General features: G+C 42.0%; 1 long non-coding RNA gene across 1 annotated transcript; it reads left to right on the top strand.

Annotated features, from left to right (window-relative positions):
• Positions 1-14,158: 14,158 nt before the first annotated feature.
• On the top strand, positions 14,159-23,150 carry LOC148006917 (uncharacterized). The gene is made up of 4 exons (XR_015645028.1): positions 14,159-14,230; positions 14,587-14,671; positions 16,572-16,637; positions 20,755-23,150. It is a non-coding gene; the product is annotated as an uncharacterized LOC148006917 (long non-coding RNA).
• Positions 23,151-24,527: the final 1,377 nt, after the last annotated feature.

The following is a 24,527-nucleotide window of genomic DNA, read 5'->3' as shown; positions in this document are numbered from 1 at the left end:
ACAGATGTGGGGCTAGAGAAGCTGAGAGTTCAACATCTTCCGAGGGCAGATAGGAGAAGACTGGCTTCCGGGCAGCTTTTAGGAAGTGTTGTCTGACTACTTCTTATGTTTGGACACTGTAGGTATCTGTGTTGCACTGCTTTCTTAGGACTACTGGGACACAGTGGGGTTAAAGTACTACATTAACAACTGGCCACACAGCAACATTTGATCCATTAAAGACTGAATACATGACAGTATGTATTATTTACTTCTTTATTGCTTTGAAAGACACCATGGCCAAAACAAATTAAAAATAAAATTAGGATGATGTGTCCAGAAGGTTAGAGTCCATGATGGCAGAGAGAAGCCATGTTGTCAGGAGCAGCTGAGAGCTTTTGGGTAATTTAGTGTGAGTATGAGTGTGTGTGTATGTGTGTATGTGTGTGTGTGTGTCTGTGTCTGTGTGTGTGTGCATGTGCGAGAGTGTGTACATTTATGTATATGTGTAAGAAGAGAGAGACAGACAGACAGACACAGAGACACACACACAAAGAGTGATTGTTATATACCATGGTGCCTGTGGAAGTCCAAGAAAAGTTATGGAGTTGATACTCTCTCACCTCTCCATCGGTTCAAGGAATCGAGCTCAGGTTGTCAGGGTTTCTGCTTTTTATGTGGAAGCATAAATGCCAATGTGTAGGAAAGGCCTAATAATACACTAGGTGTGAATTATGAACCTCAATTAAGGCCTTTGCCAGTCATATTGCCCAGTTAGAATATACATAATTGTAAGTAGGACTCCATTTTTTTTCACAAAAAGAATAATTGCTTGTTAAAAGTGTGACATTCAAGAGTTAGCAGAATAGGATGTGGAAAGATTTCCCAATGAATACTGCAGACCTCAGAACAACAAAGGAGAGCAGGTGGTTTATTTTAAACAGATGTCACCTGCTGTGGAAACTTCTTTCAGGCAAAGAATACAATGTTCTTACTGTTCTCCAGGCCTGTGATGGATTGTTATATACATAGGAGAAAGAGGGAAATAGTCTCTCTATTTCTGCTTTGAACTTAGATGCCTAAAGCAACACAAATCCATCCATTTACATCTTGGGTATTAGGCGGCTGAAAGATTCCCACTAGAATAAAGTTCAGCTTTAGCAGTGTTGTCCTCCTCTGAAGGCTCTAGTTTCTTTGCCTTTCCTGAGTTTGTTCTTATTTTTGTTCTGTTAAATGTGTCTTCATCTTATGGATCATGGCTCCTTCCCCTGATCCACTGACCACATGTTGTCTGATTATCACTCTTCTTTTCTTATTATGACCCTAGATTTCACTTTGAGCCAGTCCAGATAATACAAGATAATAACTGTATCTCCAATACCTTAGAAGCTAGCTTAGTTACATTTTATAGTGATTTCTGCCTCGTAAAGTATCAACTGTGTATGCCCTGACACTCGAAATGAGAACACCCTTGAGGGATTGCGTGCATTACAGGAAATTGAACATTATATCATTAGCATTGTGTCATGATGTCACACTGTTTTTATTTTACATAAAACCACAATAGATTTTCAGAAAAGATCATATCTAGACAACTTCCATACATGGTTTTAAAAACAGTATAAAATCTTATTAAAAACAGAAATGAAAATTCCACAATATGTGTGTTAAGTGAGGGGTCAGCTGAAATGACTCAGACCCATTGCAGGGGCCTAAGTACTTTTTCCTTCCACTAAGTGGTGGTTAATGAGCACACAGTAAGCTAAATGGACTGTGCATGCAGTCTTCTTCTTTTGTAGCCTGGGTTCTGCTATTTTTCACAGGTCTGGTATTCATGTTTTTGCATGTGTCTCATTTGGTAATGTCTATGTTCCTCACAATCAGGTCTAGGTGTGACAAACATGTTCAGTGTGCAGTGTGGTTGTGTCTCAGCGGCTCTACCACAGGTGTCTTGCCTGAGGCCTCTTGGGTATTCTTTGTGCAGAAATGTTAGAACTCATCTACCCAGTGATCCCACAGGGATGTGGGGTGATAGCCAGGACAAAATGATTCTGGTTGGTGGGGGGGAAGGAAAAAGGGACATGATGCTTTAAGTGTGTTTTAAAAATTATCTCTTTTACTTTTGAAATTATAACATCATCCCAACATTTCTCCATTCCCTCCACTTCTCCTCCCACCAAACCCTTGCATGAGGGCTGGAGAGATGTCTCAGTATTTGGACGTGTATTTCACTCTTCCAGAAGAACTGAGTTTGGTGCCTAGTACCCTTGGCAGATGGTTCACAACTGCCTGGAATTCTAGCTCACAGGCTTTGATGCCTCTGGTTGCCTTGGGCATTCACACATACACAGGATGAAAATAAAATAAAATTAAATGTTAAAATGACTCCCACCTACTCTTGCTTGTTATCCATCAAGTCCACGACCTCCTTTTTCATTACTTGTTGTTACATGCAACTATGTATAGATTTTCCTACATGCATAAATATAACCTATTCAACCTGTCTGATGTTGCTTGTATGTTTATGTTTTCAGTGCTGACTACTTGGTATTGGGTAAAAATTGACCTGCTCTTCCCCGGGGAAGACTATCTCTCTCTCACCATTTCTTAGTTGCATGTAGTTCTTTGTGTAGAGTTGAGGTTTCACGGGCTTTCATCCACTTTGTCTATTAGCTTGGTAAATCAATTAATTTATTGAGGCTTAGTTACTGAGAAGAACCTGTGTGACTGAAAGGCAGCTGCATCACCAAAAGCTCACCAGAGAGGCTGGCGAGAGGATTCAGTCCATAAAGTGATTGCTGCGTAAGCACAGGAGTCTGAGCTCAATACCGAACAGCCACGTGACAAGCCAATGCTAGTGGCACATACTTGTGCTCTCATTGTTGGTGAAAGGGGGAGAGCAGATCCTTGGCACTGAGTAGCAAGCTGACTTGACTTAATTGCTACGTTTTGTGTATGTATGAAAGATTCTGTCTCAAAAAATAAGGGCCTTCAAATACCCACAAAGGTGTGTGAACCCAAACATAGAAACATACACACACACACCTGCACATACATCTACAAAGTTTGATTTTGACGTTCTACCCCAGCATGGGTGATGGCTCACCAAAGCTGAACCATAGAGCTCTCTGAACAATTTAGAGGTAAGCCCGAGGAACCAGAGGCATTTTGTTAAGTTTTATATGCCCTACGAGTCTACCTTCTCACTCTAGGAAGGGATTAGAAGTGACTGGCTTTATGGAGGACCATACTTTGAGCTGTTGGAAGGGACAAAAGTCCTTAAAGAAAACGGTGTGCAGTAATGAGTCACAGGGTAGGTTGTAGCTGAACTGGAACTAAAATCCTTGCCCTGCCTTGGCTAGAGCTGCTTCACTCCAGTCCGATTCTATTTTCAAGAGGCCTCCTTCATTATATACCTTCCTCCTCTTCTTTGAGGTAGGGTTTCAGCGTGTAGCCCTGGCTGGCCTAGGACTTGACACGTACACCAAGCTGTACTTGAAATCGCTGTGCATACCAGACTCGCCTTGTGCCTCTAGTAGAACGTCTGCTGACTCCCAGTTCCTGGGAGTAGAGAGGCTCTGGAGAGGACCAGGATTCAGTTCCCAGCACCCACACGATAACTCGCAGGTCCCTCTAAGTCCAGTTTTAGGGGATCCGAAACCCTCTTCTGATCTCCAAGGATTCTCGCACACTCGTTGATTTTATGTGTGTGTGTGTGTGTGTATCATATTAATAACATATTAAATAAATGAAAAATATATTTCTATATTTCTTGCCTACGTAGGTGCATTATATCACCTTTGCCTTTGCTGAGGAAAGGTTTCCTCTTTCAAATTAGCTGCCCCTAAGCCATCATCCAGCTCACACACAAGTCTTGAATCTCCTTATGAGCAGCAGTTATTAGATGGACCAGAATGTGACAAGGGGAGCGGAGCAATAAAACAGGCGAAGTAATGTCGCATTATTTCCAGACTGGTATCTCAGGGAAAACTGCTTAATGGGCTGCTTGTTCTGTAAGTTGGGTTAGCATTCAACTGTGTGTTTCTGGGGTAGTGCTTTGGGCCCAGGACTAGAGAGAGAACTGTCCATCTCTACTGGTTTATGGTACTGTTAGTGTCGGTCAAGATCTCCGGTCTGAGTGGAGACTGGTTCGATCCCTTTGGTAAGGGATCACCGTAGAAAGGTTGGCTCACCAGCTAAAACCTTACTGAAAAGATAGAATGGTTTTTAAAAGGAGACACTGTACTTTTCTTTCCCACGATCCCCACCACCATTGTTCAGAGGCTTACCGACCAGTCATGTAAAAGGTCCTAAGTCTACCCTATGACCAAGTCAGAAAAGCATACATATTTTTCACATTTTCGATCTCTTTTCTAAGTGTTCTTTCCTTAGTACTGGGGTCTTTATCCCCAGCATTTTGGGCCTCCCTACTCTTTCCTTAAAGCCTGTAACCCCACATGTGGCTGCTTGCTGGCCATTAGCCTAACCTCCATGGCAGCTTAAACAGTATGCCTTGGCCCTTCTCCTTTCTCGTCCTCTGGGAGCTGCTAGGGCTTTACAGCTTGACAGTCCTGGGGTTCTTCTTCTGAACTCTAATAAATCATCCTTGTGGTTCTTCGTGAGTCTGTTTTTAAGTCCTGTTGTCAGTATGACTCAGAATCCCAGAGGGGACCTTAATCTCCCCTGTGTCACTGTGGGAGGAAGATTATAAGAGTTGAACTTGATAATACTGAATCCCATGTTCAGGATTTAGAAGTAATATGTAAAGGACTCTGAAAAGAAGCAAGAGTTGGCTACTGGGCTCTAAGCTTTTGGCTCAGAAACCTTTTCGGTGCATTTGTAAGCTTGGCACTAGCAGTAATTGCCAGGTTGTGGACAGGGTCCACATGACCTTGTAGTTTTGGGCAGGTTGAGTATGGTACACTGGGTGGTTCCATTTAAGTGGGGCTCACAGTGCTGTTTGGAGGAGTATATGGGAAGATTTGGAGGGAGGGAAGGGAGAAGTGTTGTAGTCATAATCTCAAAAATAAAGGGCTTTTGCACACACCAAGTAAGTGTGCTATCATCAAGCCATTTCCCTAGTCTAATAACATTTCCTGTATTCATTTACCTAGAGAAAGCTTGAGTTTTTTTCCCCATACCTTGGCTACTGTGAATAGTTGTGCACTGAGCATGAGCGTGCAGATGCCTCTGATTTACCAACCTCAGTTCCCAAGCTTCATATAACTGGATTATAGGATAATTCTATGCTTACTTTTCAGGAGTGTCCATACCATTTTCCATATTCTAGGACTAAAGCTGGCTTCATTGCACTTGCAATTTTTGTTTCCTCAAAGATTAGACTTGTCATACATTATCTTTTAATTCATCGGTTGACCATAAACATCATTTCTTTGTGGAAAATGTCACTTAATTGCATGGGTCATTCTTTAGCTGTGGTGAAGCATTTTGGTTGGACACATGTTAGTCTCCTTGTTTTGTGGTGCTGGGGATTAAATCCAGGGCTTTCCACTTGTGGAGTGAGCCCTTGCCCTGTAAGCTCCGCCTCACTGCTACAGTTTGCTTTTTTACCTATGCTTTGGGAATGCTCTTCAGGAAACCATAAACCAGACCAATGCCCGCTACTTCTTTTAGTAGCTCTTCAGGATTGGGTATCGCATTTAATAAATTGCAAATTAAATATGATTCAGTTACTGTATTGGAATAAAGGTCTAATTTTATTCTTTTGTGTTTTCCCACCAGTGATTCCTGAAGACACTATCCTTAACCTTTTGTGCGTTTTCAACTCTCTGTAAGAGTTACTTTCGAGTTTATTTCTGTGTTGTGTATTTTACACTACTATTATTTTGCTTTTATTTTTGGCAGCTTTGTAGCATACAGGTCGAGTACCGCTTATCCGGATTTTAGATCATTTTGTATTTCTGACTTTTATGTTATCGCCAACTTGTAGTTTGTGCCTGTCACTGACCAATGTTGGCCCTGTCACTTTCCACACTGGCCACACAGGGCTTTCACTTATTCTGAACTGCGTCCTAGGATTTGTGATATGTGATTTTATTTTATTTGTTCTATTCCTCGAGTGCTTGTTTAAAATCTAGACTCAGACTTGAAAGCTAGCTTAGTCATTAAGATTTTGGTTCCCAGCATCCATGGTGGGCTACTAGCTCTACCTCCTAGGGAACTGACATTCACTTCTGGTTTCCAAGAGCACCTGTACTTCTGTCCACAAATACATACATATGTGTAATTTTTAAAAATTAAAAATAAATAAAAATTAAAATCTAGACTCTCCATTTGAGACAAAGTGTGTGATATTCAGCTTTCTGAATTCATCCTTGTATACAACCGCTTCTTCTGTGGGGTTCCAGAAATGACCCAGCAGTAAAGATCACTGACTGCTTTTCCACAGGACATGGGTTTGTTTGATCCCTAACATCCACATGACACACCACAGTCATCTGTAACTCCAGTTGTAGATGAGTTGACACACCCTCTTCTGGCCTCTAAAGGCACTGCATGCATGTCATGCAGAAACATACATGGTGCCACAAAACACACACACACACACACACACACACACACACACACAAAGAAATTTCAGTCGTTTCCTTTAGATTACCCACTTTATTGCTTTTTTAAAAATGCTTTGCTCTGCTTGGCTTTCTCTTTGTTCTGCTTTCTAGCTTTCTGAGGTGTAACATGAGGGCTGATGTAATGCAGGCTTCTGGTCAGGACTGCTTTCCATTTGAATGTATTGTGATCCCATTTGCCCTTGTCTCTGGATCCTGTTTGGTTTCCATCTAGTTGGTTTTCTTTGACTTATGGATTGTCGAGAAGAGTGCTGTTTAATTTCTACATATTTGTGAGCTCTCTATCTCACCATTCAGTTTTAGTTTCTTGCTGTTGTAGTCAGAAAAGAGACTTGATATGATCCCACTCTTCCATAATCACTGCTGGAATGTACTTTGTGTATTAGCACATGATCTGTGATGTTCCCTATGTGTGCATTTGCAAAGAACACTTGTAAAACCCACTGTTTCTCCCCATGCTTAGGTCATCCATTTGATGATGGAAGTTTCCTATTACTGTGTTACATTCTATGTTCATATCTATTAATGATTGCCATATATGTTTGGGTGCCGGACAATGGAGACACACGTGCGCGCGTGCGCACACACACACACACACACACACACACACACACACACATATCTCAAATGCATTTGACTTGTTGCCCTTTTGCATTATGTAATGATCTGTTTCTTTCTATCACAATGGAGTGTTTGACTTCTGCACTATTTTTTCCTGGTGGAAGCATAACGACTTTGGATTTTTGTTTTCCGTTTGCATTCACATACCCTTATTTTTTTAAATGACAAACACCCTGTCAAGAGTATATTTTAGCATCAGCCTTAGTGGTGAACTCTTTCCTAGTACGTTCTAGGTCCTAGGTTCAGTTCTCAGAACCACAAATTATAATAGTAAGGACAAAGGAAATATTACAATCTTTCTTTCATTTTGAAAACTACCTAAACTTAAAATTGTCTTCTTCTTTGCAGGATATGGAGACTTCAATGATTTTAATCTAGAGGATGCGCTGAAAGAAACTTCCTGAGTAAAGCGTGACTCAAACAAACAAGTCCACCAAGCAAACACAAGTGGTCGGCCGTGCACCACACTCACAATCTTGCCTTCAGAAAAGTACATGCATATGAGACTAGCTGCACCTCCATCTACCTGTTAGTTCTGTTGTGCAAGGCTTGTGTCGTCTCGTCATACGTGTGTCATCTTCCTTTTTCATTTAGTCTATATCGAAACCACAAGAGAACATGCATCTGCCTTCACCTTTTTTCTGCTGTACAAAAAGAGAACTCCTACCCATTTCATTCCTCTCACTGTTTTGTTTTGAGACAGGGTCTCTTGATTTAGCCCAAGTTGTCCTGAAATTCTCTGTGCCGACAAGGCCGGCTTTGACTTGGGTTCAGTGCTAGAACAACAGTGACTCTTGTCCACTGATGCATTTCTAGCTTCAGAACCCATGACTTTTTATGATTCTTCAGTGTGATCCCCACAATGGCCTCGGGGACCAATACCGAGACCATTCTCACGATGTGACTTCTGTAAACCATAAAGCAGCCAATGTGTTTTACAATCTGCTTCGTTTAATCCTCCCATCTCCCTTCAGAGAGCCACTTTAGCACCACAACTAGGAGGACAGGAACTACCAGAGCCCCATCAAATCCAGCAGGTAACGAGGTGTGGGAAGTGAGGAAGGCCAGACTCACCTGAGAAGGGACACAAGGAGGGACTCGTTGGGACTCCATCTGGGACAGGGTCAAAACGAGCCGTGTAGAATTTTTAGCTGCACATATGAAAAGTCATCAAAGGCACCCATGTGAATGTTAGATTTAATTCAACAGAATCCCATCTAGTTGGTCACTGTGCCTTATGGGAAAACCATGCATTTCCACTTCCTATTTCTTTGGGTGACGATGGCTGCCAGAATCCAGGTATAGGAGGCAGAAGGGGTGAGCTGGACTTGACTGAAGACCCAGCCTATCCCCATAGATCCCAGGTTAAACATGAGCCATTCATAGTCGAGCACAGTGGGGTAACCTGAGGCCAAAGGAGAAGTCTTCAACGAAGACATTCAGATATTTCCTTGAAATTCTCTTAAGTTTTGGAAGATCTCAGGAGAGTTTGTGTATGTGGGTCACATCTACAAATACTTCTTATCTGAGAACTTAGATCTAAAAACTGATATTAATCTGAGGAAAATAAAAAGCCATATGCATTGACATATGTGGTGGGTTTTTATGAGAAATAACTGTGCTTATAAGGTGAAAACATAATTTAGAGTAATGAATGACATTATTTTATACTTTTCTGTAATGTCTGGCTTCAATAGAATGCATCTGGATTCTGTGTGTGTGTGTGTGTGTGTGTGTGTGTGTGTGTGTGCGTGTGCATGTCTGTGTCTGTGTGCGCCTCTGTGTGTGTGTCTGTGTGTGCGTGCATGTCTCTGTGTGTGTATGTGTGTGTGTATGTTTGTGTGTCTGTGTGTGTATGTGTGTGTGTGCATGTCTGTGTGTGTATCTGTGTGTGTTTGTGTGTCTGTGTATGTGTGTGTGTGTGTGTGTGTGTGTGTATGTGTGTGTTACTGTGATACAGATCTAGGAATCACTATGTACACCACACTTTACTAGACAGACCAGACTGGCCTCAAATTCACAGAGATCTGTGTACATGCCTCTACCTCTCCACCCCTCAACCCCTGTGCTGGGACTACCGATGCGTGTTACCACTCCACCTAGATTTTTAATATCTGCATCTGGACTGAGCAGTTATAGTTCCTTAGGTTCAGTACAACATGCGGAGAAAATCCAGACTCATGCAGGTGTGTAGGAGGAAAGGGGAAAGAACTCAATGTGCTTTTTTTCTTTAGTATTTTCTTATTTATGTATTTACTCCCTTTTTGTTCAAATTGCTGCCAGTTTCCCTGCTCCCTTACACAGTCTCTCCCTCTATCTCTCCCCTTCTCCTCAGAGAGGGTGGATCCCCCAGGGTATCTGCCCCCACTCCCCACCCCCCACATCTAGCTGGCACATCTAGCCTCTTTGGGGCTGGATTCATCCTCTTCCACTGAGGCTAGTAAGGTAGCCCAGCCAGGGAAACAGGATTCACAGGCAGGCAACAGCTTTAGGGACAGCCCCTGCTCCAGTTGTTTGGGGACCCACATGAACGAGCTGCATATCTGCTACATATGTGTGGGGACCTAGGGCCAGATGTGCATGCTCCCTGGTTGGCGGTTCAGACCCTGAGAGCTCCAAGGTGTCCATGGTTCTTTGGAGTCCGTGTCCTCTTCTGGTCCTTCAGTCCTTCCTCCAGCTCTTCCATTGGACTCTCCTATTCTTTGAATGGATCATTCACAGTGTGCTACCGCTGTGCACTGGCCACTTGGAAACACTGATACCCCAACCAATGCACAATGTACTATATTACAGAATCACACCTATCTATTGAACAAAGCGTTCTGTAAGTCATACGGGGTGGCACCACCTGTAATCCCAGCACTGTGGAGGCAAACTTTTGGGGAGAATACCAAAAGTTTGAGGATAATTCTGTTCTGTGTTGCAAGTTCCAGGGTACTCAGGGTTACAACAGCAAGAGCTCTTATCCAAAAACAAATAAACAAATAAATGATGAGTAAAACAATGATTTAAAAAACCATCTAGATATTGAAAAACTTCTCATATCACAGCCACCAGCAAGTTTTCAGAAAACTCTGTCTTAAATTCCAAGTTTCCTTACTGGCAGCAGATATGAGCAGGGAGGCTGCAGGGATAGTTCAGTGGCACAAAGCACTAGTGCCTGTGTGGCAGCATTCCTCTTGGAGGCTCTGCGGGGGAGTGATTTCTCTCCTTTTGCCATCTACATTCTTTGGCTTATGACTACTTTGTTCATCTTCAAAACCATGAATATGCCAGTGTTTCCTTTCCCAGTTTGTCTATTTTTCCATATCTGTAGCCCAGACTGATTTGAAACTTGTTATATAATTCAGGCTGCCCTCCAAGTCCTCCTCCTTCTGAGTCTGCCTGTCAGATTCTGGGATCATAAGTGGGCACCACCACACTTGGTTCTCGTGGATCTTCTGTGCATACAGTCCTGCCACCTACAGACCGTTTTCAATATCCTTTCCTCATTCTTGCTAGGACTGCTGGTACTGCATTGAATAGAATTGGTAGATTGGACACGGTTATCTTGTTCCTCAGGTTAGAAGGAAATCTTTCAGTGTTTCCCCCTTGACTCCGTGCCCTGGTCCCTCATCCTGTGTGGTCCTCATTCCATTGGGTGACATTGCTTTCATCTTAGTTACTTTTCTAGTTGCTGTAAGAAAACGCCAGGGTAGAAGCCGCTTAAGGGAGAGTTATTTTTGCCCAGTTTGAGCGATGATGGCGTACACTCAGCTCACTCCATCACCTGTGTGCAGGCTAGGATCTCAGACCGAAGAACCATGTCATCTGCCATAGGTGCTTCTTTTCAACACAGTTTACCGAGTCAAGATGCTCTCCTACCATATTGCTGGAGGCCTGTCTCTCAGGAGGTTCTAGAACTCATTGAGTTGACAACTCCCGCTAACCACTCTAGCTTCTATGGCTGATATGTGGAGGATTGTCATAAAAAAGATGTTAAATTTTGTCAATTTCTCTTTCTATACCTACTGACATGATCACATGATGTTTATGCTTCATACTTTTAATGTTTAATGATTTAATTTATGTTGAGCAATCCTGTGTCCTGGGCATAAATCCAGTTTTGATTATAGGGTGCAATCTTTTAAATGTGCTGTTCATTCTCTTTGTGAATGTAATGTTTCCTTGATTTTTGCCTCTATTCTTGTAGTTTTGCTTGTTTTTGGCATTCTTGTCTGGCTTTGCGTGAGGGTCATGCTGTTCTCATGAAGTGAATTTGGAATTATTTCCTCCTCTTCAGACCTGCAAGGATTTGAGAAGGATTAGCTTTTTTTTTCTTTTATCTTTTTTCTTTTTTTTGGAGCTGGGGACCGAACCCAGGGCCTTGCACTTGCTAGGCAAGCGCTCTACCACTGAGCTAAATCCCCAACCCCGAGAAGGATTAGCTTTAACTTTTCTTTGAATTCATTTTTATAGCCTTCTCTTACCTGGATATTTCTTTGTTGGGAGGTTGTTAGTTATTCTAATTATCATTCATCTAGTTATATTTTGATTTTTCATAATCACCTTAATAGTTTGTGTGCTTCTAGAACACTATCCATTTCCTCTAGCATGTCTGATTTGTTGGAATACATTGTCCATTGTAGTTTCCTTTGTACCTATTTAGTATTAGTTGCAATGCCTCCTCTCCCATTTATAATTTTGAGTCATTAGAACAAGTTTTGAATCTTGTTTTCTTTTGTCAAAAAGCCAACTCTAGATTTCCTTTCTTTCCTCTCCTCCCCCTTGTTTTTCCCTGTTTGTTCTGAGGAAAAACCTAGGACCTCTAAGTAAATGCATGCTTGCTTCTGAGCTACCCTACCAGCCCACAAGAACCTTAGCTCCATTAAAGCTTCCTGATGGTTTTCTTGTCTAGAATCCTTTGTCCTCCCTCCTTTCTACACATCCTATTCCTGTGCCACTTCTTCCTCTTCCTCCCTCTTTTGAGACTGAATCTTACTATCTTGGCAAGCAGTCCTAGCTGGATCTCAAATGCCAGGTCCTCCCACCTCAGCTTCCTGGATCGTGGCCGTGTACCAGGTGGCCTGCTCTTTCCAGCTTCATAACAACTTTTCTTCTTATTAGCCGTGTTTATGTTGTCAAATATCTGAATTCTTTACTAAGCATTCAATTCTGAAACACTTCCTTCTGAAAAATAAATGGTTTAATATTTAAGCAAATAGAACCTATCCGTTTGCAGTTAGTTTTATATAAAATGAAACCCATTGCTTTTTGTTTTGGAAGTTTAATTATTCCAGCACCCTTTGCTGAAAAGATTTCTTGCTCCCTTGAGTTGCTTTGCATATGTATAAAAAAATCACTTGAGCAGATCTGAGGTCTTTTGCGCTCTTCAATTCTGTTGCCTGTATCTATCTGACACATCTTTGATAAATGTTGACTATGAAATATTAGGTAGAGTGATTCATCCCACTTTATTCTTTTTAAGGTTTACAAAAGACAATCTCAGGTTCTGCCTTCCCCAAAAAGTTTAGATCAAATTTGTCTCTTTCTGGAAAGAAAGAATCAGTGGGACTTCTATAGGCTTTCATTGAACATAGAGAGTGTGGGAGCTGTTGTTACCAATCTGGTGTGTTTTCTGGTGTGCGTCTTTATTTGGATCTTCTTAGTTTTATACCTTTAGGTTTACTCTACGTTTATAGTAATTTCCCTCCCCTCTGCTATAAATACTTTGCTTTCTGAGACACTGCTGAAATGAGTTCAATAGCATCGACATGTAATAGTGATGACAAGGCAGCGTCCAATCCATCACTCACAAAATGCCACAGTAGATCTTCTTTACTCTTAACCTGGGCCCCATGTGACCCCACTGAAGTGGATAGTAAACCTTACATGTCACCTTCCAGTGACGTATTCCCAACAATTGGCCTGTAGGGTCATATCACGTTTGACTACAACACCCATTTGTTTGTTGTTCTGTGACGGTGCAAGTGAGTTGTTCGGAAATCCTTGTTGTTTTTTCTTTTTATTTCTTTCTCTTTTTGTTTTTGTTGTTGTTTCTTTAATGGAGGGTATCTCTTGGCTGTCCTGGAACTCACTCTGTGGACCAGGCTGTTTTCTAGTTCAGAGATCCTTTTGTCTCTCTTCCGGAGTACTGTGATTAAAAGAGTGCATCACCATAGATCACATGAAATTCAAGAAGGATGACCAAAATGCGGATGCTCCACTCCTTCTTTAAAAGGGGAACAAAAGTACCCTTAGAAGGGGATAGGGAGGCAAAGTTTAGAGCAGAGTCTGAAGGAAGGGCCATTCAGAGCCTACCCCATATGTGGCCCATACGTATACAGCCACCAAACAAGATAAGGTGGATGAGGTGCAAAGGAGTGCAGGCTGACAGGAACCGGATATATTTTTTCCAAAATGTTTTCTGCTGAGTGTTGAGAAACTAGCTTTTTAGATCTTTGATCCACTTTTAGTTGATTTTAATGTACGGTATAGCATGATGGTCTAATTTGCTTCTTTAACCTCTTTCAGTTTGTAAAGCAGTTCTCTGTACATCACATAAATGCTAGCTTATAAAACAATTCTCTGCACACTACAGACAACACCAGCTCATTCATCTCTGGGCATCATAATCTGCTGTTCAGTTCTTGCACTAACAGTGGAGGAAACCATAGCTCAAAGGTCTCGGGGATTGTCTAGAATTCCCTACTCCATGTGTGCAACAGATCTGGGCTCATGTTCTTTCTCTGGTCAAGTGGTGAGATGTGGGTCTCTCGGTCCCCAACCTATGAAGAATGGTTATAATCTCCCTCACTTAAACCTGTTCTATCTCTTTGCCATCTTTCTCTGGGTAGTCATCAATTTATATAGGAGCTTTAATAAGTACTAACGATGGTCTATTCACAGTGTGACTTCCTTAAATTATGATGTAGTTATACATTTTATTATTATTTATTTTTTATTGCTGTTTTCCATTCTATTTTCAGAGAGATGGGACCACATCACAACTACTACAGCGAGAAGGCCAGGAAAAACTAGAGCATCGTCAAATCCTATGGGTAAGACAAGCTCTCAGAGGAAAAAAGGAAGGAAGGATTTTCCACATCAGTTACCTGTTTCAGTGGGTATCCTAGTTTGTGTTTCTATGGTAATAATTAAACACCACGATCAAAACCAACATGGAAAAGAAAGGGTTTATTTTATTTGGCTTATGACCACCATCGTAGGGATGGTACCTTCCATGGTGTACCGTGTCCTTCTCCACTGATCGATCACTGAGAAAATGCCTACCAGCCTGAGCTTATGGAGGCCTTTTCATAAACACGGTTCCCTCCTTGCAGATGGCTCTAGCTCATGCCGACATAAAAACTACCCAGTACAGCAGTGATTATCTCTTTTGTTCTGTGGTCCCCAGAACTTGATGGGTTTGACTTGGAAGACCTTGGATGATTGGAATGATCTAGATGGCCCCAAAAAGCCAAGTACAGGAGAAGGAGGAGGTAAGTTCTAGATGCTCGACATCGCAGGCCAGTGCTATAGCTCCTGGTATGGTTTGTCTTATACCTGCAATGGCGTTCTGAGACATCCAGAGTACTGTAGATCTGGGCCAGATCTGGGCCACGTCGAACTGTAAGAGAACCCCACAACGGTAGTACTGATATATTTTGGTCTTGGGATTCTCTGAATTATTCGGAATCTCAATAACTATTGTCTGTGTGTGTCATATCTATCTCTGTTTATCATCTATATATTTAATTTTTTAAAAAAAATCAGTATTGTTCGTATAAAATGATAATACTAAACCAATACATATTAACATAAATAGCACATTGTATGAGTCTGTGTGTCGAGAGAAAAACAATTTGTCAGAGAGTGGCATTATTTTATACTTCTTAGAAATTTCTAGAATGTCAGTCTTTCTAGGAGATACCTGGATTCTCATATTGAGATATGCAACTTGAAAGCTGTCCTCTGACCTACACACACACACACACCCACACACACACACTTAAAAACAATTAAATTCAAAAGGGTTTAAAAGAGATATATAACTGAATAATACATTTTTAAAAGTGTTTAGTAACCTTTCCTCACTTAGTTCTCCTTCCATTACTTTTCTGGTTGCCCTGAACAAGGACCTAGCAAGCGAAGAGGAGAGGAAGGATTCTTTCAGCTTATCATTTTAGAAGTGATGAGGCCCCGATATGACTCTGCTGCTCGATTTGTATCCACACACAGGAAGTGCAGAGACAGAGACAGGAAGTGGGCTAGTAAAACCCAGATGTCAACTTTCAGTGATGTATATCCAAAAGCAGCCCTCAAGAGTCCCAGCACATGAGCCTATAGGGAAATTTCACGTTTGAACTACAACACCCGTTCAATGGACTTGTGCCCGTTTGTAGTTTTCTAGCATTGCAGGTTAGTCTTTTAGAAAACCTCGTTCTCTTATGGTTTATAAAACTTCAGTGTAATGCTGCATGCTATAATAAAAAAAATCTAATTTGCTGCTAACACCACCCATACCACTGGAAAAGACTCACGGTAGCTTATAAAGGCTTCGCCCGAAATCTTTTCGACAAGCACCATCAGTGGCTGTCCTGGACTGATGGATTCATTTCATTCAGTTTTAAGAAATGCTTCCCAAGCCATCCAGTTGGCACGACGTTCATTCTGCCTGGCAAAAGTGGTCTCATGACACAAAGCAGACAAAGTCAAGTAAGAGAAGGGACAGTGATGCCAGGGGCTTAGCAAATCACCCCCCTGTCCTCTGGAATACAGCGGGACGGCTTTAAGCATACTTTGCACACAGAGCATAGGACATTCAGGAAGATGTGTACTTAATTACTGAACTATGGTTAATAATGATTCTGCTTCTCGTATTAGTCATCTGTGATTGTGTTGCAGATTGTGAGAAAGTTGAGACTTATTTTTGCAGAAAGGCATTAATCTCCTTGGTTCAGTTAAGAAGCAGAGTCTTCTATAGAGTCAGACCTCAGAGAGCTGCCATCCAAGCAGGGGGATGGCGTCTCATCTGAACTTAATTATAGGATTGTATTTCTTCTCTCTGTGGTCGCACAAACGCTCAAGATGATTGGACGTTCTACAGAACATATACATCGGCAGTGAGCTGTCTGAGGGGCTGGTTGAAATTTTGCCTACCCCCTTTTTTCCTTGTTCACTTCCCTCAACCTCCTTCCCTTCCTCCTCCTTCTCCCCCTCCTCATCGATCCTTAGTATGAGCACAAGGTGTGGTTCTGAGACCTTACATCTGCTGTGCCACTGAACCACACTCTCAGTTCCATGAAGAACATTCACGTGTCATGGACAACTTTAACTAATCCAAATGTTTGCTGCTGAGATTTTTTCTTTTGGCCACTGAAATGTGTGGTTTTTCTGTAGGTTGGTCAGACAAGGATCTCGAAGATATCTTGGGAGACGGGGAATACAAACCTGACAAGAATAAAGGTAGGAATGTTGCTTTGTCTGGCAACACATGGATTCTCCTTAAAATGCTAACCATCCAGCCGCCAGGTAAACATGTCACTCTCAGCCTCTGGGCAAATCAGGCTTCGACATGTGTACTTGTTGTGTGCAGTGGGCCCTCACTCTTGCGTGTGGGGGGCTCATTTGTGAGCCATCCTGGGATTCTACCCATTTGCTCTGTTGCTCTTTAAGCCTGACCTGGTGTCCCCACTACCTAGGTGCACCTCATAACCCAGTTTTCCATGCAGTGCAAGGGTTTAAACTTAACAAGGCACACATTTTAAAGAAGCCCCTAGCAAATCAGATGTTTACAAAATTCCTTTGGATTCCATTTCCCCTTCCCAGGAAGATTCACACTTCCCTCCTATTGGATCCCAGGAAGTGGAAACTCTCCTTGGCGTGTATCCTGTGAGGGAAGAAACTATTTTCAATTAAAAAGACAAAAAGTTGGGGGAGGAGAGGGGGAGGGAATGGGGGCTGATGGACAGGAAGGCGGGAAGGGAAATAACATCTGAAGTGTAAGTACAAAAATACATCTAATAAAAAATTAAAAAAAGAAAAATTAATACAAAAAGCAATTTATAAAAAATTTTTTTCTAATGAGAAAATTAAAAAAAAAAAAGGACAAAAAGTCCCACATCATACCTTGCTGGGTCCGAGCCCCGAACCTGTTTATCAGTTGATAGAATCCATTCTTACCTTAAAGATCATGGGAGCTTTGCTACTTTGCAACAGAATTTCAAGGTAGCCATCCCTGAAGTTTAACTGTGTTTAAATGTGTAGGAAAATTAAACCACAGGATCAGACTGTCTAGAATTTTCAATCCAGTCTGAGACACAAAACAAAACACAAAACAAAAACAACCAACTGAAAAAGAAAAAAACAAAAGCCGTTAATATTAAAAAAATAATGTAGCACCAGTCAGAGTTTTAAAACGGTCCAGGAACACTCGTACAGAATCTTCATCCAGCCTCGCCCAAGGAGCCTCCATTGTAGAACTATAGAGATGGTTGTTCTAAATTGGAAGTTGTTATCTGTGAAATAAAGTCACCTATTGACATTTTGGAAATTATGTTACATCTCATTTTGTGTGTGTGTGTGTGTGTGTGTGTGTGTGTGTATGTCTGTGTGTCTATGTGTGTGTCTCTGTGTGTCTATGTCTCTGTGTGTGTGCCTATGTGTGTGTGTGTGTCTGTGTGTGTGTCTGTGTGTCTATGTCTGTGCCTATGTGTGTGTATGTGTGTCTTTGTGTCGGTCTGTGTGTGTGTGTGTGTGTGTGTGTGTGTGTGTGTGTGTGTGAAATTTTGTCACATGTGTAGATTTCAATAGCTCTTAACACAACCAGGGAGAGATTATCATAAAATCTTTTCTGCATGCTGTCCCTTGAACAGTCATGTCCTTCCCAAGCCTCATGTTTGCAGTTTCCACAGCTGTTTGTGACTGAAACCTTTCTTCACACATCTGTCAGATGGGATCTTAAGCTTGGATGGGGTGAGATGTCTGAGGCTTGTGTGGTGAAGTACATTCCTGTTGGAACCCATAGGAGTCACATGCCACAGTTGTGACCTTTCAAATAATCACTTTTGACAAGATGTTAGAATGTTGTGGTGTTTGAAACCCTTTGTTTATTATTCCATGTTATGATGGAGAAATTGTAACAGGGTTCAAAGAATTCAAGCTTTGAGTCCATCAAGACCCCTCTTTCCGAGTCCAGGCTGAAGTTGAGCATTTGCTTCATTCTTGCAAGTGCTGTGCCTTGCATATGGGAATGGTGTTCTGTTGCTTAAAATGGCCTGCAGTCATGTTTGTCCCCAGAAACACCTTTCCAGATGGTTTCATCTCGAGGAAAAAGCCAGAAAAGCCTCTAAGTTAAATTTCCATGGGTCAGGAGGACAAGGAGCATTTAAAGGGTGACAATTGGTATTTCCAGATGGGAAAGAAGGGCAGGGGTTACCTCTGTAAGCGTGCACGGGAATGAAAGCCTAAGTGACAGACCGGGGGCTTCTCTTCATTAAATGTACTTGTTTTAGCAAGGAAGAGGTGTCCGGAAATTCTTTAATTGGGCTCACATTGGAGCTCATCTTGTAAAGAATAATTAATTGTTGGCTACGGTTACTCCCTCTGTCACCCATCACTGTAAGTGTCGGAAAAGAAGATCAAAGGGCGACACTGGAACACGGGTGACATTCACAGACACCGTCCCTTCCACCAAAAACCAAGCTCATGATGGGGAGCGAAGGGGAAGCATCACATAATTTCCATACATTATAAACTCAATTAGCAAACTTCCTCGACTCGAGTCTTACGACTTAGCTTCAGTCGTTCTGGTGTGGATTTGTCAAGTAATATGTTATCCATTGTGTATATTTTTTCCTCAAGACAACATTGTTGACACACTGCGAGTGTGTACCTGAGTCCTCCAGCATTTCTTGAAGTGAGTGGCTTGCAAACCCTCCGTTCTTCCTCCTCCTTTGACCTTTCAGGACTCACGCTGTTGCCATTTTTTGCAAATGGCCTTGTTCTTTTCGTAGTGTGGATGAGAGAAGGTCCAAAGAGGTTTCTTTGGAGTTGTTTCCACAATATTTCTGGCTTTAACGTGGGGAAATACTGTTCCATGGTGAGGAGACACATCAGACACCCACAGTCGCTCCAACAGATCAGGGAGTGCAGCATGAACATAGGGAAGTTGTTGAGCTGCTCTTCATGTATAATATTGGGTGTTTTGATGTAGATAACAGTGCATTACCTACAGAGTAGTCTCAGTTTTGTGGTAGGAAATGGATGAACATGGCTGTGAGAGATTTTGCAACTGCAGGAATACTATATTCCCTGGTCGTTAGCCCAGATGGTACATTTTGGAGTAGTTTTTCTGTTTGATCTTATTTAGCAATTTTAAGGTTTTTTTTGGAGCAATATTTTTCTCTATTACTTTTTTTAGTAATTATAAGTTTTTTACAGCAATATTTTCCCCGTTTTTATTACTTTTTTCTGTTATTATTACTTTTTTTCTCGGCAGGGTTTTGTTTTACAGCTCCAGCTTGCCTGGATGTCACAAGCTTTCTGACTTAGCTCTCTAGGGTAAAGGGTTGTGCCACCTGTCGTAGCTTTATTTATTGACTTTAAAAACAGCGTACCTCTCTTGCTATTTTTTGAGACAATAAAAGCACATTTTAAAAATATTTAAAATCCCTTGCTGTTTCTTGGTGGAAGCCTGGGACGCTCACAACGTCCCCAGCAGTTGTCCACGTAATCACTCCACCATCCCATGATTTTCTGTGTCCTTGACAACCAGATGTGTGAGGCACTCGACGTGAGCCACAACCTGCATGGCCATCAGAGAGGAGCAGACTCCCGCCTCATGTCCCTGCCTCTCCCAGGAAGTGGCTCCACAGGATTCGAGGCTGACGTGTGTGTGTGTGTGTGTGTGTGTGTGTGTGTGTGTGTGTGTGTGCATTGTCGTCTTTGTTTCTGAGCTGCTGAAAGTCTGACACTTCTGTTAACAGCAGAGCTTACTCATAATTTCTTAACCCATTGTCTTTCCCTAGAAGAATAATAGATAATTAATCATTAATAGTAATATTAATAAAGGAAAGATGTTTATTTGCCTCCAAGTTCTGGGAGTCGGCTATATCTGGTGAAGGACTCACGTTGCACCCTAACATGGCAGAAAAACAAAAGGGCAAATGGGCACAGACCCATAAGGCAACACAGCCTGCTCTTGTGGCACCGAACAGAAGCATCACGGTTTTACTACAAGGTTCCGTGGGGATAAGATTTATTCAAATCACTGAGCACAACTTCCTCACTGAAGTAATTCCTCTTATTCTATGGGGTCCATCCAAGTAAAGGTGGTTGCTATAGCGACAAGGTCCCTGTAACCTCAATCGGGCAAGCATCATAGTTTTGTAATCTTTGCAAATTCAGTCAGAACAGGGGATTTGTCCTGGTCACAGTTTCATGTCTTTGAATATATGTGTTTTTAGAAAGTTCATCTCATGTTCATGCCCTTGACCCAGTTTCTCCTCATCGTTCTATAATAATTCACATCACCGAGCCCTTTTCCATATATTACCAAACATTTTACTTCCCTATTTTTCAGTGGATGGACTGCCAGACCGAAGGCTTCATGAAAGAACTGTGCTGCTGTGAACGTCTGTATATGGGCTTATAGAAGATTTCACACAGGCATAGTTTTTAACTGTCTTGAGTACTTGTGGGCATTGGCATCCACTCAGCATCTGCTAGGGCCTCTGTGCTGGGTCCAGACATGGCTCCGTTTCACTTGTGGGTGCCCCTTTAATACCCGAACAATATATTATATATTGTTTCTTTACTAATCTCACTGCACTTGCCCAAAATTCTCCTCCTGAGACTTAACCAGAGAACAGAGTCTCTGCTGGGCTTTTCTGAGACTTCCTTTGTCAGTGCAATGAATCTGAGTCTTCACCTTAGCCTCAGGCAGACTCTTCAGACAGGGGCAAAAAGCAGCCACATTCTTCACCAAAACACCACAAAAACAATCTCCAGGCCACACACTGAAATTATTCTCCCTGAAGCCTCCTGGGCCAGGTCTATGCAGTTAAAATCACTCACAGCCACAAAGTCTTCCTGCCAGGATAGCTCATTGGGCCCCAATCAAACCATTTCGTGGCTTTCCAAATCCAAAGTCCCAAAATTCACATTCTTCCAAATAAAAGTATGGTGAGGCCTATCAGTAATACCCAGGCCTTGGTATCAACTTCTGACTTACTTAGGGTTTTACTGCTGTGGACAGACAGCGTGACCGAGGCAGCTCTCACAGGGACAACATGTGACTGGGGCTGGCTTACAGGGTCAGAAGTTCATTCCGTTATCATCATGGCAGGAGCAGGGCAGCGTCCAGGCAGGATGGTGCAGGAGGAGGTGAGAGTTCTCCATCCTCATCTGAAGGCTGCTAGCAGAGCACTGAGAGACTTACAATCCACACCCACAGGGCTATGCCCACTCTAGCAGGGCCAAACCCACTCCAGCAGGGCCAAACCCACTCCAGCCAGGGTCACACCTACTCCAGCAAGGCCACAACCACACCCACTTATTTCTGGCTCTTATTTCCTTTAAGTATGATATCTGGGACCTTTTGGTGGGACACCATCTAGCTCCTTCCCTCTATGTCTATTGTCTGTCCTTGGTGCTCCTAGCTGTCCATGTATGTCAGTTTATGGCTGGGTTTTGCTTCTAGTTGCTTGAATGTTTTGTGTTTCATGTTTAAAAGAAAAACATGGTTAAAACTTTAAATGCTGGTTGATTCCTCCCTTGATTTAGTTTTAAGTCCTTTCAAGAAAGGAACAAATAAATAAAAAGCAGTTTAAATTGACCTTTGGAGACCTGCATCATAGATAACTGGTTATCTCTGGTGTCACAGTCATGCTTGTCTCTGACTGGATCTGGCATCCATGGAGGAATGTAGCTAGGAGTCTAGGTCTGTCCTCTGGGGAAGCTCCCCAGGGGGCTGGCTAAATGTTTACACTAGCTGATCTTAAAGGTGCCAGCAGCTTCAAACCTTCTATGGTAATGGAGCTGTTAGCTGTTTCTCTTAGAGAAATCTTTGACTGTGATTATTGGATTCAACAGGTAACAAGGTGCTTCTTTTAAAATGACAGCTAGAAAAAGTAAAAATGGTATTTGATCTAAATACTAAAGATATGTGTTGTCACTTCATTTTTTTTCTGTTTGGTTTTAAATGTATAATGCGCTCTACATGTCTTGGCTATAGGTGACTGGCTTTTAAGTTATTGGGTATGGTTAAAAATTTGTAACATTGGTAACAGAAAGTTGGCTTAAAACTGGAGTCATTCTAAACAACACGTGGCATGAGCCAACATAGGGAAACAGGTCTAGATTGGGATCATATTTTAATATAACTCTTATCATGGAAACCAGACTTATAAAAGAATTTAGGACAATGTCTCTTTGGTGAGGTATTAGAGCCTGCACCATTGCTCGTTCATATGCAAGACTTGGCAGTCATACTTTATAGCTCGAGGAATGGACTTGGAGTTTTAGAGAGACTGGATTTTAGAGAATAGATTGTTTGTTGGAGGGTGAGTTCTGCTTTCCAAAGTTATGGCTGTGCTCTTGTATTTCAAGGGAAACTTAAAGATTGTGGTCAATGATTGCCAGTGTTACATTGACTACTGTTTACAGTTCGATCACAGAGAGACGCAGGATTCTAACTCACACATATTTGTGATTAAGGAAAAATCAAACAGGTGGAGATTGGTACGAAGGGTTGATGAGACTATGGAACTTATAAGAGCATTACAGCCTGGTTGCTTACTCCAACTGCTATTTCAAGAAATACATATAGAATTATTATAGGTTTAAGAGATTGTTTTTATGCTGTTTCTTTGCACTCTGGGGTTGTTATGAAATATTGCATTATTGTGTTTTCTTGGGTGTTGTTTGCCTTGACCATACATTTGTATGACTTTTTGAAAGAAAAGTGTATTCACTCTTATTTATTTTGATGAATTGTTCTTTGGCTGACTTTTGTCTGTGGTCCCTCTGCATGCAGTTCCCTCAGTGGCCAGCGGACGGCACAGATGTTGAGTTACAGATGATGTTAACATCTCCTGTTACAGATGATGGTTAAGCACACTATAGGTCCTCTGAGTGAGCAGCAGATTTTGCATTGGGTTCTGTTGTTTATGACCTGGAGTTTGCCTCTTTCCTATGTTTATCTCTGGTGTTAACTGTCATTCATGTCTCTGACTGGATCCAGCCTCACTGGAGGAATGTAGAGCTCTGTGAGCTGGGTTACTGCTGGTCTCCTGGGAGTCAGGTAGTACTGTCTCTGTTTAGTGTGGGCCTCCTGTGTCTCTGGTTAGAGCAGACCTCCAGGGTCCCTGGAGTACAAAGCCACAGGCCTCAGAGAATTTTGAGAGAGTCTGTACTATTATTTTCTATCTTCCCTTCACATTTCCTACATCTTTAATAGAGTACAGATTTGGCAACTATGAAGTATATTTCCTAGGTGTCTCTCAAACCAAGAGTTTGCATGTGACTAAGTTCTAGCCAGAAACATGTGAACAGAGTCCATAGGCAAAATGTCTGCCATTTTCTTCTTTTATGTTTACCCTCCCTAGTGCTGAGGATCAAATTCCTATATTCTTAAAGATAGTTGCTTTATTCAATATCAAGAATGTATGTGTAAAGTGTCAACATGTGGTGTTGGGAATTGTCATATTTTGTCCCCAAAAAGTCTCACTTCTAGACCTGAGTGCCCCTGAGGGCTTCAACTGATAATAAAGAGTTGCCATAGCCAATGGCTGAGCAGAAAGATAGACAGGTCAAGGGATTGGGAGAGAGGAGAGGATGAAGAGAGTCACCATGACCCAGAGTTAGAAGGATCAGATTTAAGAGCTACAGGAGAGAAAGCAGCCTATGATGTAGGTAGAAGGGAATAAGACCCTCTTGGGGGATTGGGGTGTTTCCCAGAAGGTAACAGGGCAGCAAAGATAGATTTAAAACATAGATTTAAAAGGTGTTAAACCTGGGATGATGGGTGGAAGGGTGATGTATGGTAGCTGTCAGGAGAATTAGAAATGTGTCTTTCATTCTTGAAACTGGAGAACTCTTGGGCAGGTGCCATGACTGTACTAAGGAGCCAAAGTTGTTTAATTAATTCACTGCTACAGTCTGGTACATTGAGGTCCCAAGTGAGGGTCGCATTAACCTGGACACGAGTTACACAGCCCAGTCAGCCAATGCACAGTTTATTCAGTTTCAACTTCTTTTAAAGGCAAAGCAGGATAAAAGTTTCCCACCATTTCTAGTTCACACCAGCTGCTATTTCCCTAGCAATAGCACATGTTGGATCAAAGTGACCCAAAA

Source organism: Rattus norvegicus, chromosome 1, assembly GCF_021556685.1.
Source record: "Rattus norvegicus strain SHRSP/BbbUtx chromosome 1, alternate assembly SHRSP_T2T, whole genome shotgun sequence".
Taxonomy (NCBI): Eukaryota; Metazoa; Chordata; class Mammalia; order Rodentia; family Muridae; genus Rattus; species Rattus norvegicus.
This window is presented reverse-complemented; position numbering and strand designations above follow the sequence as displayed.